Source organism: Sturnira hondurensis, unplaced genomic scaffold (genome assembly GCF_014824575.4).
Source record: "Sturnira hondurensis isolate 20B ecotype Veracruz unplaced genomic scaffold, ASM1482457v3 Scaffold0006213, whole genome shotgun sequence".
NCBI classification, from domain to species: domain Eukaryota; kingdom Metazoa; phylum Chordata; class Mammalia; order Chiroptera; family Phyllostomidae; genus Sturnira; species Sturnira hondurensis.
Window position 1 is genome coordinate 5,158,195 of NW_028078844.1, and position 12,616 is coordinate 5,170,810.

Below are 12,616 nucleotides of genomic sequence, written 5' to 3' on the forward strand. Positions count from 1 at the left end.
TAATAGATTCAATCATGCTATTTAAAGTAGAGATTCATAGACTTGTCCTTTATTCAAAAATGGTTATAAAAATCCCAGGTATCCTAGGTAGACATGACCAATAGGATGAAAAAAAAAAAGGGTGCTTCCTTCTAAGATTTTTTAAAATCTTGGATAAACCTTTTCCAGAAGTATTTCAAAACATCATCCCATCTAATTGTTCAGGTTTGGGTGAAACTCTGATTGCCAAGATACAATGATTCTTCAAAAGTATTTGACACCTTAAGCCTTGATGGGGACAGCCAGGCCCTGACAACAGGAAAAGCTGGAGGTGACAGGGATGATTTTGAGGTAAACAACCCACTGCAGCTGTCACATGGGGGTGGAGTGAGGAACCAACTAATGTTCTGGAACCCCCAGGCATTTTCGTTTCATGAATTTCCTCAGAGTTCAGCTGAGTTTGCTGGCTCGCTCTTGGCTTTGTTTCTGTGAACATAGCAAGATCTAGTGGTGGCATTTTCCTATTACCTTCATTAATGTGGATTTATGTCGTATTACTACTCGAATATCATTTTTTAGGGCTTTTGAAGAAGAGACTAATGAGTGTGCTCAGTCTATCAGTTTGATCTGGAAATTCAGAATTCAATTAGAACAGCAGTTTTGATTAATTACATATGTTTATAATTTACATTTAAGGAGGAAATTACGAGTTCATTACATTTTGCTACTTTTCCATAGAAACATCTCTTATAAAGTTTCACAGAAAATTTTACAAAGGCCCAAGAAAGTCCTTATTCATATCACACCTGAGTCTTCTACCCTATACATTTCTTCCTGCACCAACATTGTCAAATGTCATTGCCAAAATAATTTATCTCACTGGTTTTTAATTTATGAGTAATTTTCCCTTCTTGCCCTCATTTCTTTCTGCATGAAATTCCTCATATTGGATTCATAGACCTCTACTTGTTTATCCCCACAGAAAGGACCCCTTTTAACCTTATGTCTATGCCTTTTTATATAAAAGAGTGATCTTTCTTTTCTTTTTCTAGACATGCTACAGATTTTCCTTGTGATAAAATAGATCATTTATAAATTCCTGGCTATTTTAAATACTCTGCTCAAAGTTCAGTTAGTTAATCATTATCCTCAATCTTATTTTTACAATGTAGACTAAGATTTTAAAATTTTTAGTATGAAAAATAAAATTAAGTTCTTAGTGCTTCTTTATTCTATAAACTTACAGCAAGCAGTTAATTGATCTAAAGTCATATTTCATCCCTATTACTATGATGTAAACTTAAAAAGTGATACTTAGATATTAAGAACCAATATTTGCAATTTATTGAAATACCTTGTTGTATTAATGGTACTCGTCTGTGTAAAATCATGATGTTCTTTCATAAAGGATAACAGTCCAGGCTCAGCTACCTCCCAGTGCACACCTGCTTCAGGTTTGTAGATACATGCTCAGCACAAAGTGCAATTTTTCAAACATTTCTATACCCCTAAGTGCTGAAAATAATAAATTCAACATAGTTTCAAAAAAATTGCAGAATGTTTTGTACTTTTTAACACTAGGTTTGCTGATTTTCTTCAAGCATGCCAACAATGTTTTCATCACTAGAACTATTTCTCTAGTTAACACTAAGTTGAAAATTTATGCAGATAAGAATAAATTGTTTAATAAATTTAATCTTTTGGGGGGCATGATGATCATGTCCACTACATAATTTGTATGTTGAAATATATATATCATATTGACCTCTATGCATATTCCAGTAATACTATTGATCACTTAAAAACTAGGAGAGACAAGATACTCACACATTTCTAAAGTTGAGATTATGTGACATTCACATTAATATTCTTTAACTTTTTATATTCTACTATATTTATGAAACATGCTAGGTAGCATTTTGTCTAAAATAATATTTAAAATGAGAAACTATTTGATAATAAGATAGTTATAAACAAATAATTCTTAGAAGACAATAAAAATCTAAAATTATTTTTGATGAAAAAGAAAATGACTTTTATTTATACTTTCTTTTAATATCTGAATCTTATTTTTTCTTTTCATGTTTGTTATTATAATTTTTTGTACACAAAATTCCTTTCAGATACATTGCTCTGATTTAGACTTAACTAAATTGATGCTCATGCCAAACCTCAATTAGAAAGTCTACCATGAAACCACATATTTTGTTCACCCACCACATAATGTACATGCCACTGTTTAATCACTTATTCCTTAATTGTTGTTCTAAGTTCAAGCCTTTGAAGGTAAAAGTTTCCTATAGATGAAGAGTTTTACAAGAGTAAACAGTAAATAGGTTTTAATATTCATAAAAATATAGTTCATATATTTCTGTATAGTCTGTAACTCATTGCTTCTTGCTTTTTTCTGTTCTCTACTTTGTGGCTGTCCAAAACACGTGGAAGTGTGATGTTTAGGATGTGATATATATATTCTTTTGGAATACACTATAAATTCTCCATGTGAATTTCACAAAACAGAACACGAAGTAACTCGATGTGACAAAATGTCAGTGTTTACACATTATAAACACATTAAATGTCAGTGTTTACACATTAAAGCAGCTATTTTGCTCTTCAAATATAGTTATAAGTCCAGGAGAAAATTTCTGAAAAGGACATAAATAATCAAATGAAAATTTTCTCTTTCTTAAAGAAGACAACTCTCTTGTATGTATCGAACATGAGATACATGTTTTCCTAATTCTAGTTTTCCTAATTCTAGTTCTCAGTTCACATTGAGTCACTTGGCTGACAACAGGGTTCCATTGTTCCAATGAAAGATAAAACTGTTGTTGACTGGAACCAACAGACTAATTTTCTGCAATTATGAATTACTATTCAGTAGAAAGTCTCATGAATATATTAAAGTTTTAAGAAATATATTCTTATGAAGACAAACAAAAGCAAAAAACAATGGAAGGAAATAGTGGAACACAATTCTATTCACTCTGAATTACCTTAGTCATGCAAAAGAAATCAGCAAAGTCAAAATGTGAAGACTTTTGACTCTTGCAAGTTCATAATAAAAATGTCACGTCAAATCGATTGACAGTGTCAATAATGCCATAGCGATAATGTACTAGATATCTCCTAGATAAACAAAATCCATTTTTAAGATTTTATCCTTATAGTATTAGAATCTACTTATTGCTATGTATTGGTACAATACTCTTCCATCTTTTTCCCCCAAAAAACTGTAGTGGTGTTAAACTTTAAAGTGCTACAGATAGAAAGCCTTGTGCTGTTCTTTTGATTAGATTTCAGATTGTTGTGTCTACCTGATACATTTCTGGGCAGTATATGATCACAAACTTTATGTCTCAGACACCCTCATGAAAATTAGAAACATTGCTGGATATCACTAGTGAGTGGCTGATTATATAACTGAAAAGTGTTACACAAATCGGAATACTCTGAGACACACCTGAGCTGATTTTCCAAAGGATTTAGAAAGATGGTTTAATAGTAACTAAGACCTTAGCAATGGCTTTTCCCAGCCGTGTTATAGGTGAGACCCTGCATCTATTCTCCGGGTTTTGTGATCATTTCTAACATTAGGGTTAGCAGTTCTTAACCAATAATATTAAGGGCAAATAAATGGAAGGCCAATAACACATCTAATAACCACATTATTTCTTTGTTAACTAAGGAAAATAAAAATGTATCTTGATATTTGTAAAATATTTTTAAAGACCTTTTATTTCTTTTTACAGAGAGGGGAAGGGAGGGAGGAAGGAAGAGAAACATCAATGTGTGGTTGCTACTCATGTGCCCTCAACTGGGGACCTGGCCTGCAACATAGGTATGTGCCCTGACTGGGAATTGAACCTGCGGCCCTTTGGTTTGCATCCACTGAGCCACACCAGCCAGGGCTGTAAAATAATTTTAATAATATAATTTTTGCAAATAAGAGAGATGGAAAAACTTAAGCTTACATCAACTAATAATCATTTTTTTGCAGTAGACTTGTTTATTTTGGAGTTAAGCTCTGGAACTGAGGGTAGTCATACCCACAGTCTTGTTTCCTTGCTTCTCTGTACATTTTCTACAGTCTTTGTTAGCTTTGAAGATTTAAAGCCTGCACTTCATTAATTTATATTGCTTTATTTATTTCTGAATATATAAACCTATTTTCTTAAATGTACAAATCAAATGGTAGTTTATACTCAGGACTCTAAACCATTTCATTCAATTATCAGTATACTCTTAGCATATACATTCTTCTCTCTGGTTCATTAGTGAATTAGTAAGTACATATTTTCTAACAGAGAGTGTTCCACCACCAATTCAGTCCAGTAAATGTTTTTTTTTTTTTCTTTGTAAATCAGCTTGTTTCTTCTTTGGATGATTAATACTGTAAAACACACATGGAGACCATTTTTTAAAGAAAACATCACAAAGAGTAAACACATACCTATTTCTGATAAACTAATTACAATGAGGAATCTCAATACCTACATTAATTGGAAACACTTTGACTCTGAGGGAAATAACTCAAACATAAAATCTAAAAGTATTAAAGAAATTGTCTCTTGCTGTACAAAAGAATAGAAGTGACTACCAAAGTCTTAGTAATTCGGAAATGATTCCTGTCACTGTAATTCCTGTTATTTACACAGTTATTTGTTTTGTGGTAATACCCAAATAATCAAGAACACTCTTGTATTAAAATAATAATTATAGTTGTATGCATAAAAAGAAGTCTCTTGTAAATTATATTTCTATTATTAATAAAAACCTATTTAGAAGGGGAAAAGAGTGATACTAATGTGGACAGAATAACCAGAGAATTAAATGATATGGATACTGCCCTTGTTACAATTGAGAAAAAGATTTCTGTGAAGTTTGGTTGCACAAACCTCCTGCTGGTTGCTATGTTCAAGCACCTATCCTTTTATTAATGACATTATAAAGAGAAAAGCCAACTGCAAGTTAAATAAATATATCAGGGAAGGAAGCATAAGTGATCTAGAGTGTTCCACTTTGGAAAGGACGCAGGAGGAGTCTATCAGGGGTTTGTGAGTGGGACAACAGACAAGGACAAAAGGCAGCGCTTCTGAGCTTGGATTTGTGTGTCTGTACTGAGCCTTAGTGTTCAGGAGCTTACTAGATATTCAGACACATCACTTCCCCTGAGGGTTTTCTCAGTCCTTGTAATAAAGGTACATGGTCCATGCTGGTTTATCTGGTGATCACTCCTGCATAGAAGAAAACCTGGACTAGGACATTTGGGAAGTGTGAGTTGCATGGTTGGCAATTTTACCAAATCAGTGTCATAATTACCCTCTTTCTCACTGCAAAATCCACCCCCCAAAAGCTATAATAAGTAGAGAAAGAAGTTAGCACTGTGAACAATATAGTTTATAATGTTTTGTTAATGCATAACATTACTGTTCTTACTATTCTTGTTTTCAAACCATCATTTTTTTCCTACAAAATGGAAATGAACAAATGAAAAATGGGATAAAAACAAAGAACAACTCAAAACACTTTTCACTCACCACCTATCGAACCCACTTGTTTTTACTCATTCCCCAGTGCTTCAATATATGAGCTCTAGGATGCTTTGCCTGACATCATGCTTCCTAAGTTTTCTTCCCCCATCCAAGCATTTTCATGTCCTGGATGCCTTTCTATCATAGCACTGACCATACTAGGTTCACCCAGGAAGCTTTTTCTGGAAAACCCTCATGGACATTCAACTGAATAGGACCAGGTTGGTCTGTCACTATAGCATAATATTGAATCAATCAATACCATGGATTCATGTACAAATAAATATGACATAATATTGTATAAAAAGTAGCCTGTTTTTTTTTCCTCTAAACTTCTCAGAATTGAGGAGGCTTTACAGTACTTGGAGAACAAATTTTCTAAAACTGTTGGATGGGTAATCTATTCCTCTTCTCATTCAGCTTAAATACAAATGAAAAAAAAAAACATATACTTAAAAAACTCCCTCAGAGTTGGGAGCAGGTGTCCTCATATAACTAGTTACACTGGAAGTCTATATTAAAATGGAAACCATCTAGACATAAATTAAGTCCTTGAGACGCTCAGCCTAGATAAGAAACCCAATGAGGCCCTAGTGATATTCTCTCAGTTGTTTGTGTCTTCCCAGGAATGCTGTCATTCAATCGCCCCATTTTCCTTTTTTCTTTCTCTTCTTTCCTATTTCGACTTAGAGTGATCTGAAACCTCATTATGTGCTATATGCTTATTGTTTATTGATTTTAAAAAACCACTGAGAACATTATGCTAAGTGAAATAGGCCTGTCAGAGAGAGACAAATACCATATGATTTCATTCATATGTGGAATCTAACCAACTGAACTAACAAGGAAAATAGAACCGACTGACAGATGGAGAGCAGGATAACAGCTAAGGGTGGGGAGAAGTTAGAGGGCGGAGGGACTGAGCAAAAAGGAAAAAGGACTCATGGACATGGACAACAGTGTGGTGATTGCTGGGGGCGGGGCATGCTATAAGGTTACTAAATGGTAATGGAAAAAATACAGTAATAAAAAATTAGGACAAAAAATAAAAAACATTGAGTTCTCAAGACAATGAAATATTGAATATATCTCTTAAAGTGTCATCAAATTTTAACTCATTTTTAAGGGCATAGAATTTTTTAGTAATTACTGTAGTGTACCTGATAGAAAAGGAATCTTTATGCCCAATAATAACTGTAAACTATCAGGACAGTTAGTCCCTCCTTTGTGGAACTGGCAGCATCAATATTATTTGAAGTTCCAAATTAAGTTAAAGGTTGGTAAAATGGCCCACTTTGTGTGTAAAATTTGGACCTGTCTCATCAGCAATACTTAATTACTATGTTGTACTTAAAGTGACACTCCCATTAATTAGCTCAGGGACTAGCATTAATCATTCTTTTGGCATTGTAGCAATTCACGTTATGGAGAAGCTGATATGGGAATGATAAATGACAACAGGCTACTAAAATTGTTACTATCTCTTGAGTCAAATTAATGCAACCCCAAAGAGAGGTGCGCTGAGGAAAACATTGCAGTGACGCGCTAACAATACAAAGTGTTATCAAGTGTCATAAACAATTTGAGAAACTCTTGTCTGTACATAATGAAGCCAAAATGTGGGTCATCATTAGGGAAGGACTTATATGGCTCAAGTACATCCCACAAAGTTAAGTCTAGAAAAGTGGTCCTCAAACATGACCGATCACCCAAATTATCTGAAAGTTTTTCTAAAAAGGAGTTGAGATTTTTGTGTCCTTCTCCTTCCTTCCATCCATTTCCTCACCAACGTTTCTGAACTGTTACATCTGTGTATTTTTATAAATATCTCAGGTGATTGTGATGCAGGTTTGGGAACCACTAATTTGGAATATAAGTGTACGATACACATGCTTCAGTTCACTCAATGTGGCTGTGTGTTGCAAAGGCATTGCACGCCGATTCAAAGTGTGGCATTATTTGCAGTAGTATTTGAAGTATTTACATTGATTGTCTTGGCTTAATAGTATTTTCATTGATTATCAGTTAAGCATGAAAATTAATGTTTTGTGAATTTCTATGCCTACCAATTCTAAAATTTTTTCTACTTGTAGTTACTGATCTGCCTGAAATTTGATTTTTAAAACATAAAAGTTATAAGATTTGGATTTCTTATAAATTTCTGGTTTCAATCAGTTAAATTGCTTTTTTTTTTTGCTCTAATAGCCATGTATTTTCTCAGATTGTGTCTATCTTATTGATTGATACAAATTTGCTATTTGGGGGTCTGTTGAAGATAATTTGTGTGTTATTCACACAGGATCTAATTTTAGTGAGATGTTTATATACAATATTATTTTTTAAAGATTTCTATGAGAAAAGCCAGCTTGTAATGTGAAAGCTTAAAGTAAGTGTGCCTCATGCACAATATGAATAAATGTTCTACATACTTATTAAAAATTCTACTTCCTGGGCCCTATCCCAGACTAGCTGAATCAATGTAACTGAGGCTAAGTTGAGGAATTCATAGTATTAAAAAGTGTCTTTCCAGAGATTCTTCAGTATACTAAAAGTTGAAAGTCTCTGCTAATACTGTAAAATTTTTATTTGGCTTGATGTTTAAGAGTTTTATGTTGTCTTTTTTCAATAATGAAAACTTGTTTTATACTTTTTGGTTGTTACATAATAAAATATTTAAAATCTTATACATTTTCATAATTGGTGTCCTATTTTCCATTCTCAGCAATTACTTTAAATATAAGGAAGCCTAAAAAATGCTGTAGATGCGTGGAATTTCCATTGTATGGAAATAGAACAATCTGCTTTATTTTATCTGACAGTCACTCCCTCTCTCCAAAAAGGTGAAACTTGCAAAAACAAAAAAAAATTTTCACTATATTGAAATTACAATTTTCTAATATCTGTAGAACAGTTTAATGAAACATCACTTACTTCTTGTCCTAACATTCAGAAAAACTGAGTGAATAATTTGGCATTTTTTCCTAAATGTCTTCTCCTCATGTAATCATTTATATGGTTGAGACAGTTACATACATTTTTTTTAGTTTCGTATTTACCTTAATATTTTCTCTAAGAGCTATTTTCTTAGATAATACAAAATTATTGGTATCATCCTTTCAGTGTTTTCATATGAATGTATTGTGTAGGTGATTCATATTTCATTAGTCATTCTGCTATGACTAATGTACCTTTAGGTTGCATTCAAATTTTCAATATTATAAAATAATGCTAAAATCTACATCTATGTTGCTGAAGTATTTAGTAATTTATGGCCAGAGGCTATAAATATTTAAAATTTCTTGATAAATAAAATTGTTTTTCAGAAAGCTTAAACCAATTTAAACTTCCCCTATTAGAGCACGATAAAGCCAATGTATGAAATCTCACAAGACTTAGTGTTTAGTCTTTTTTGAATTTAGTTAATTTGTTATAAATAAGCATGTGCCTTTTCATAGGCTATTTTTAGTTATATGACAAAAAATAAAGGTCACATTCATGGCCCAATGTTAATGTACAACAAAAAGAAAGCTAAAGCACTTTATTTTTTGTCTTAAATCTTGTCTGTCAAATCTTGTCTGTCAGACCAATGGAATAATAATAAACACTACTAAAATACAATCAAGGGCTAAGAATTGGATGAAATAATTTTAATGTCACACATTATTTTCTAAATGAATTTAAGTTTTATTCTGAGTTTTTCAAAGACCTTATAAATGTAAATGCTAAACAGTCTCAGAGATATTTAGCTATAAAATATACATTTTTTCTATTACATTATAAATACCTTAAATACTTTACTACTTGACTATACTTTACTTTTAAATACATTACTTGTAAATCCATTATAGCTTTATTTCTTTTCTAATCTATTATGGCTTACTATTACTAATGCTTCTAATTTGTTTATAGGTATTTGCTTTATATATGTCACTAATATGTTTGGTGTATGAAGATTTGGAAGAACTTCACTGTGACTTATAATTTATACAATTCTAATTAGCAAGTGACCTTTCTTACCTTCTTTTTTTAAGACTTATTAACAGGTGCTTGCAGTTTGCTCACTTTAAAAAAACTCAAGTTGTAAACTTTTATTACAAGTTAAAAATAAGGTTCTTAAAAATCTGAACATGACTAGATGTGTAACAATTTAAAAATTTTTAAAGGTGCATTGAGAAAAACCAGGCCTTAAAACAAAATGTCACTACCAAAAAGAGACATTTTTTTACATAAAAAATAATTTAAAAACTCATGCTGCAAACATAATACAGATAATTTTGGTCACCTGGTAAATGGGCAAAAGGCAAGCACTTAAGTCCTTTAGCTCCAATCTTTTGTTAATTTCTTACTGTTGGAATTTCATATTAATTTTTTGTTGGATGGCTAAACCAGATAATGGTAGAGATGGTAAGCCAACATTTACTCAGCCCCACCTAGGGAAAGAATGAATTTTCAGCTGGTGGGTCAGCTGCTTTTATCTTTCTGCCATCTTGTGGATTAGGATTTTCTGCCCTGGGGGGTTTGCATCGGTCGTTGAAGTTGCCATGGTACTGATATTGAGGTGGCTACAGACCTTGGGCCTCATTTCCTTTTCCCTGTCTTCTTCATTGCCATCCCCTCTAGGCTGTCTTTTGTGAGGACTGCCCCTGTGGAACCTGGTCTATAGCCCCATACATATACTGTCTCACTGGTCTACCTTGTACTCTTGCACCCTGGTTGGTCATCAGCACCCTCCATCATTTCTCCCTGCACAGAATGGTTGGAATACTGTGGTGGACACCCATAGGGTATCCACATGTAGTAAGGTGAGAACCCGCACTTGCCATAGGGCTGGCGCTGTTCAGCCAGGGCTTCTGGAACATTCTCCAAACCCTCATTCTTTTCCCCACTCTCGAATTCTGATAATTCTACTGGTAATTGGGAGGAGGATCCCTGAGGACATGCATAGCATCTATAATAGTTACATTCTGCTGTATATGTACTGCCTTGTACCCTAACTCCATCGGAGCCTGTAATTTGTTGCCTCCACCCTTTTCTCCTTCAACAGCATCAAATTTCATAGTCTCTCCATCTGCTACATTGCAAGATACTTTCTGGGATTGTTCTTCTTTATGGCAGTCTGGTGTACAAATATATCTTAGTGTCATTCTTGTCGAGGAAACCATATCTGTTTCTTACATCAAACCATTTTACTGTTCCCAAATACTGCCTTTCAATGAACATCTTGTCTCTCTCACTCCTCTCTAATTCTAGCAGGTGCCACATATGAGTTATAAGAGGCCTTCTGGTCTCCAGTCCCTTCCCTCTGTCCACAGGTACATGGCTGAGGGTGGGGGCGTGCGGGCACAGCCCAGGTTAGAGGGTGCACAGATGCTGGGTCCCAACCTAGCTGCTCTTGGTTGCAGAGGTGGTAACTCTAACCAGCTTGGGCAGTGGATCCTCTCCAAGAATGATGGTTGGTAACCGGGTAGGTGGCGGAGGTGCAGTGGGTCAGGGCTCTCTGGGTCTGCTTTCTGCTCCCACCTCTATGAAATTCACCAGACCTTTCTTGTCTTATTTAATGCCATTTTGCAATAACACCAACTCTATCTGATAACCATCATAGTGTGAGCACGGCAGTGAAGATCGTGGGGGATGGAGTCAGGATGCTTAAAGTGGACCTCAGTCCTGCCTTCCATTAGCTGTGATGCCCCGGTCAAATTTGTTAGATCTCTATCCTGCAGTGTGTAAGATGCCAATGATAATAGTCCTTATTCAAGTGGTAAAAAGAATTAAACGAGCTTTCAGGCACAGTCTGAAAGCTTACAAAACTGGTGCATCCATACTGGTTTTCCTTGTTATAATTTTTAATTTTTTCCCTCCTACCCTCCTTACTTCTCCTTTTTTTTTCTCCAGAATATTTTACTCTCTTCCTCCACCCTCTATTTCTTGGCTTCTCTGCATTTCCTGATACTTTTTCAAATATTATCTTTCTAAACTCTTTGAGATATTTGACTACATTGCTTCTACAGAGTATAAGACACTATTTTTATACTTTGTAAGAAACAGCATATAATAATTGAAAATATATAATATTTTATTATATAAATGCCCAGTTTATATTGTCATATTCTCTATTTTTATTTCCTTGATTTTCTTAATATTTTCTGTTTTGTATGACTTACATACTCTTTAGGCTTTTTCTGACTAGTAACCTGGAGGGAATATGAACTAGTAGCTACCTTTATACCTCCACATAATATGCTTATTTCTCAGTGTATTGACTTGAGTTATTAACAGTGTCTATTATCATATTTCACTCTGTCATTTTCTTTCTGTTGTCCATTTTTGTAAACTTATTGTCTTTTTGTAACAGTGAAATATCTTTTTTGGGGGGGGGTTATTTATTTTTATTTTTTATTTTTTTCCAATTTTTTTATTTAATTATTTTTCAAGTACAGTTTTCTGTCTATTACTCCCATCCCCTCCCACCCCTCATACTCCCCCCTCCCTCCCATTTCCACCCTTCTCAGTTGTTGTCCATGTATCCTTTATATAGGTTCCTCTAAATTCCTCCCTTATTTCCCCTGAAATTCCCTCCCCTCTCCCCTCTGGTCACTGTCAGCCTGTTCTCTGTTTCAGTGTCTTTGGTTATATTTTGCTTGCTTGTTTGTTTTGTTGTTTAGCTTCCTGTTAGAGGTGAGATCATATGGTATTTGTCCTTCAACACCTGGCTTATTTCACTCAGCATAATGCTTTAATATTAGTTTTACTATATTTCAAGAATTAAACTTGCTTTCATTTTCAACAATAATTATTAGAGCTTTATAATTAATATAATTTAAATAATTATATTTACCAACATATCTTCAATACCATAAGGTTCCTACTAAATTTAAGTATTTGATAAAACTTTGATGAAATGCATTTTCTAGTACTATTTTGAGGAAGAGCTAACTGGTCATTTATGTCCTGAATTATTGCATGTTTGATATGGTTTGTGTATCAAAGAAACCACGTAGCTTGGTAACACATGCATAACTAACAGTTTTTCCCTCAATACCTGTAGATTATGTCACACTGCTTTCTCTTAGCTAATATAGGTAAGACAATGTGTAAGATTA

General features: G+C 33.8%; 1 protein-coding gene and 1 pseudogene across 6 annotated transcripts in view; both read right to left on the minus strand.

Moving 5' to 3' along the window:
- GRIA4 (glutamate ionotropic receptor AMPA type subunit 4) overlaps nt 1–12,616 on the minus strand; it is a 399,918-nt gene that overhangs the window by 350,653 nt on the left and 36,649 nt on the right. The gene's annotated exons all lie outside the window — the stretch shown is intronic.
- On the minus strand, nt 9,947–10,736 carry LOC118988272 (Y-box-binding protein 1-like; annotated as a pseudogene).